Source organism: Lygodium microphyllum, chromosome 2 (genome assembly GCF_053477565.2).
Source record: "Lygodium microphyllum isolate KBCC chromosome 2, Lygodium_microphyllum_v1.1.10, whole genome shotgun sequence".
NCBI lineage: Eukaryota > Viridiplantae > Streptophyta > Polypodiopsida > Schizaeales > Lygodiaceae > Lygodium > Lygodium microphyllum.
In genome coordinates this window covers 45,029,885-45,035,884 of record NC_141136.1, presented here as the reverse complement: position 1 = coordinate 45,035,884, position 6,000 = coordinate 45,029,885, and positions in this window count along the sequence as shown.

Sequence of the window (6,000 nt, the reverse complement as noted above, 5' to 3'; positions counted from 1 at the left end):
AGAGAGTGTGTAGTGGCGAGAGCTCACGCTCAACCGCCAAGACCCATGGACCACTTATTCTTTCAAGTGTTTCAAGCCGAGCACTAATGGCTACCTCACATAGTCGACACACTACCTCTCTCTAGGAGTGTAGTGAGCTTACCTCCATGCCTGATCGAGTTGCCTCCTCTCCCGAGCACTCCGGTAGCTCTACGATCCAAGTGCAAGCTTCAAGCGAGAGCTCGATCCTCAACCTCCACGCTCCAAGCTCCAAGCTCCATTGCCGTGAGCAAGACAAAAGAAGAGAAGAGAATATGGAGAGATTCTCCACCACAGTCCCTCACCCTCACACACTCCCTCTCTCAAGCACAAGCTTAAGCAAGCAAGAACAAGAAGAAGAAGAATAGAGCTACTTTTGGCCATACACAAGAATGAGCTTCTTCATTCACTTTTTGCCTTTTATACAAAACCCTAATTGTCCTCCTATCTTCCTAGCTTCCTTCCTATGGCCCATCTACCTTTACAATTTGCACAGGAGGGAGCTTGGCGCTCTTTTACAAAAAGTTTTAGGGGTGCCTTGCATTTAAAAATGTGATTTTGCCTTTGACTTAGCTTTTGAGGCCGCCCTTGTGCTTTTGGCCATTTCCCTTCCTGCTTCTTCCATTGTGTCCAATTTTCTTCTAGGCCGCCTCTTTTAGCTCCTGACTTGCACTTCTCCATTTTTTTCACTTTTTTCTTGTTCTGAGGTTAACAGAGAGAGTGTGAGAGATACCAAAATTTATGCAAAATAATGTATCTATGAGTGAGAAATTATGAGAGAAAGCTATGGAACCTTTGAAGAAGAATACTATGTGATGATTTCCATTCAAAGTAGTTACTTTCTTGTGTCTTTGTGGTATTTTGATGAATTCTATGAAGAAAAAGAAGAGCATAATCAATTTTGTTCAAGTTAAAGCCATGGTAGAATTGTTTCTATGAAGCTGTGTGTATATTTATTGTTCTTGGTGTTCTTTTCATTGTTGTGGTCACATAAAATATAAAAAATGTGTTTGTTAATGATACAAGATAGATTTTCTTGCAGTAGATTCTGTGTTTCCTTTGTGTTCCTTTTGGGGCTCCACATATCTATGTATACTTATGAAAGTTTACCTTTATACATTGACTTTATGGTTGGTTTTGCTTGCCATTGCACTTTCATTGTGCTTAAATATTGTTGTTCAAATGAAATTCTTCTAATTACAAATTTAATGTTGCATGATGTAATTGACTCGAGATCACATATATATTCCATTTGAACAATGACATTTTCAAAGGGCATCAAGACAAGTATATATCTAGACATTCATTAACTATTTTGAAAGAGGGGACCAAGTCCCAAAAAACACAATCATATTGTTAAGTGTACAATTCCTTATGTGGATAGATCAAAGAAGTGCGCATTTAAGCATTGCATTTTTGTTTACAAGAAGAGGCTCCTAACACTACTTTAATTCTAAATAAAAAGGGTTGTCTCAAGATGTTGCTTGAGATAACCCTTTTTTCTCAAGATGTTGCTTGAGAAAAAAGAGAAAGTTTAGCAAATAAGCAAGCTTAATTTGAAAGCTCTTAAACAACTCATGAGCCACTAACTCAAGTTAATTAGAGGTAATTTTTCAAAGAAGGATCTCCTTGTCACTTGTATCATTGTAATAGCATTCAGCCTAATGAGAGAGAGAGAGAGAGAGAGAGAGAGAGAGAGAGAGAGAGAGAGAGAGAGAGAGAGAGAGAGAGAGAGAGAGAGAGAGAGAGAGAGAGAGAGAGAGAGAGAGAGAGAGAGAGAGAGAGAGAGAGAGAGATCACAAGGTTGACCCTCCTAGAAGTTATAGCCTAAGAAACATATGAATCTTTCAATAGATCCTATTGTATCTATATCTATAGTATAAGTTGTGGCTAAGGGAGGTCCAAACCTCTCTAGAGCCTCCAAACCTAGAGCACATCACCAAAACTATGAAATTTAAATGTTAGAAAATCCCTCACTTTTTCTTTAACAACCATGCAACTTCTCTCTCTCTCTCTCTCTCTCTCTCTCTCTCTCTCTCTCTCTCTCTCTCTCTCTCTCTCTCTCTCTCTCGTGTGTGGTGTGTGTGACACAGACACACACACACACACACACACACACACACACACACACATTAGAGCATGAGAAATGGGCGGGCCAAAAACAAAGAGTGTTGCACAAGAGTTGTAGAATGGGAGTTGTAGAAGGCTGTTGAGAAGGTAGTGGCATAGGATTACTATTGGATTGAGTGGTTTTGCTATATGATGCTGCCACAATGTCAAAGAGGGGAGCATCGAGCCTTTTGTGGTGGAGCAAACTCTTTCAACCAATGTGATGACAACAGAGGTAGGCCCATGCTCCTATCCTTCTTTTACTTTGACTCTATAGCTTGAGTGAGGCAATTGCATCTTCAAATAGATATTGATGAATCGTTGATGGTGCTGGATGGACTATACCTTGCTCTTGTAGTTTGAAGGAGTGATTGATAATTGCAACTTCTTAATTGACCTTTGGAAGTAGCTGCACAAACCAAATCTTTTTTTTATTTCTCTCTCTCTCTCTCTCTCTCTCTCTCTCTCTCTCTCTATCTCTCTCTCTATGAATGTATGTATGTATTTATTTATTTATTTATTTTACACACACACACACACACACACACACACACAATAGTTGATGTATACTAGGAGATGCAAAGCATCTATACTATAGATAATATAGGTTGTGGTTAAGGGAGATTCGATACCTTTAAAGAGCCTCCCAAACCTAGAACATGCAATCAAGCCTACAAAATTTAAAATTTAGAAAGTCTCTCTCTTTCTCTCAGATAATCATGCAACTTCTCTCTCTTGCACATATCTCTCTCTAGTTCATGCAACTCTCTCTAGTTCAACTTGAAAGGTGAGAAGGATCAAGGCTTGCATGGGAGAGCTATAGCAGGAGAGAGAGAGAGAGAGAGAGAGAGAGAGAGAGAAAATGGAAACTCCAACAATCACAATGTGTGACCAAGTCTTCCTTTATTCAAACTGTCACTAAAAGAATAAATAATAAAGTAACTGTGACGGGCGCCCGCCACTTGCATGTGTAGGGGTGGGTACTATCAGTGTAGTAATACACGGACGGCTAGGCAGACACACCTTTACCCCCAATAACCTCCCACTTAAAGGTGAATTTGCCCCACTGAAGAGTGAAAAGAAAAAGAAAAGACAGTACAATGTACACATGCACAACAGGATGAGGAAAAAAATCATCTCATCCAATGCCTATCAATCTCCTGAGGAAGGCAAAGCGCTCAGTAGTAAGGCTTTTCGTGAGTAGATCTGTAAGATTTTCATCAGTGGAGATCTTGACAAGGTTAATAGACTTGTCCTCCATGACCCCACGCATGAAGTGATACCTCACCTCAACGTATTTCGTCTTCGCATGGAAGACCAAATTCTTGGCTAGCTAAATAGCACTCATAGAATCCAAATGTAGCGTAGGTATAGAATCAATCCCGGTGTCATGAACAAAACAACCCAACCATATGGCCTCCTTGCAAGCCTCAGTGGGGCTGCTGCAACATACTTGGCCTCAGTGGTAGAGAGATCCGTATACTTCTGAACCATGGACATCCAAGAGAAAGCACCTCGAGCATAGATGAATACATAGCCAGAAGTGGACTTCCTACTATCTGCATGTCCTGCATAATCGAAGTCTGTGTACTCCACAATGCTTGTATCCTGACTGCCATAGCAAATACACATATCTATTGTGCCTTTCAAGTATCTCATCATACGCTTCATGGCATCCCAATGTTTCTTGCTAGGTGTAGCCATATAGCATGCCACAACACCAACTGCAAAGGCAATATCTGGACGAGTGGCTATCATGGCATACATCAAATTGCCTACGGCTGATGCATAAGGGATCTTGGCCATCTCAGCCCTCAACTCATCTGTTTGTGGACAATCGGTCTATAAAACCTTCACATAAGAAGGTCAGCTGTGATTTAAGAGCATCCAGCTCATCATGAGCTTTCCCTGCTATTAACATATCATCCACATAAAGTACCAAAATAAGCAATGAGCCATCACATGCTATCTTCATGTAAAGACATGGATCCATAGCACTCCTGTTGTAGCCTTGTGACTGATAAAGGCATCAAACTTATGATACCACTCCCTAGGTGCCTACTTCAAGCCTTAAAGACTTTTCTTCAACTTGCACACTAGGTGCTCCCTGAGAGGTTCTGCAAAGCCCTTGGGCAACTCCATGTAAATCTCATCATGCAAATCCCCATGCAAGAATGCAGTCTTGACATCCATTTGATACATGTCCAACTCAAGCTGCGCGACTAAGGCCAAAACCAAGCATAGGGTGGTCATCTTGACCACATGAGAAAAGATTTCATCAAAGTCAACTCCATGCTCCTATTTAAAACCCTTAGCAACAAGGCTTGCCTTATAAGTTGGCTTGGGGTGCCTAGGGTTACTTTTTAGCTTGTATACCCATTTGCATGGCAAAGCCTTCTTGTCGTTAGGCAATGCAGCCGAATCCCAAGTCATATTCTTATACAGGGAGTCCATCTCAAACTACATAGCCCTCTCCCAGGAGTGACTATCACCCCTGCATAAAGCCTCATCATAGGTGAGAGGCTCTCCTACACATCTGTAACCAAGGCATAATGCATCGAGGGCTCAAATCAATGTCTAACTCTAGTAGACCATCTCACTGCAGGCTCTGCTGCATGTCTATCCTCCTGTCCAACGCCCTAGCCATGTGTACCAACTGTTGTTGCATGCTATCCAATTGGCTGTGCAGGAGCACCCGGCTCCTCCTAAAATATAACCTTGCGTATCTCTACCACCTTCTTAGGTTGCCTATACATCTTGTCTTCATGGAAGACTACATCATGGCTATGGATGATTGTCCGCGCCTGCGGATATCCTAGAGGCGGTAATCCATCTCGCATGCATCTCCATAGCCAAGGAAAATGCATTTGACACTCTTAGGATCCAACTTAGTCCGCTTGTCCTTGGGCACATGGCAGAATGCTTTACATCCAAAGACACGTAGATGCACATAAGACAGAGGTTTCCCAATTCATACCTCCTCTGCAATCTAGAAATCCAAACCACTGGAAGGTGATCTATTGATGACATGCACAGCTGTACTGGCTGCCTGAGCCCAAAAGCTCTATGGTAGGCTTGCATGGCTAAGCATCAAAGCATGAATAGTCGGGGCAATAAGTACTACAAAACCAGAAAGCATTTTCATTCCCTTCAAGGACATATGACCCAAACGGGCATGCCAAAGAGATACATGTGGGATGGAACCGACTGACAAAACATGGTCAACAGAGGACCCATCAACTACAAGAGGATAGAGGCTATCAGCCTTGGCACCTCCAGCAAGCACAAGTCTGCCATGGGTGATCTTCCAGGCAAAATCCCCAAATGAAACATGAAATCCAACATCATCAAGCTACCCTGCAGACAAGACTACATGTAACCGCATGTACATGACATACATCCTGTAACAAAAAAGTACTGATAGTAGAGAACTACAGCCATACATCCGCAATGCCAACAATAGCAAGTGACTTGTCATCACCCAAGTGAATTGAACTAGAGATAATGCGGTAGGAATGGAACCACTCACAGCATGGTGTAACATGAAATGAAGCACCAAAATCCAAAAGCCAGCACTGCACATACATAGAGTGAACCTCAGTCAATGACGTAGCATCACAAGAACTAGCTACAAGTATGTGCTCCCCATTGGAGTCATCAATCTGCATGACATCTATCTCCTCGATTTTCACACTGGATTTCACATGCATAATGCTGCGATTAGAGGACTTTTCTTGTACTTTGTCTTTCCCCTTCTCTTTGCGCTTCTCATTGCGCAACTCATGACACTGTGGGCGTATACGACCCTTCTTGCCACAATGATGACATGTTACATTAGCATTTCTCCCACGTGACTTGCTACGTGACTTACTC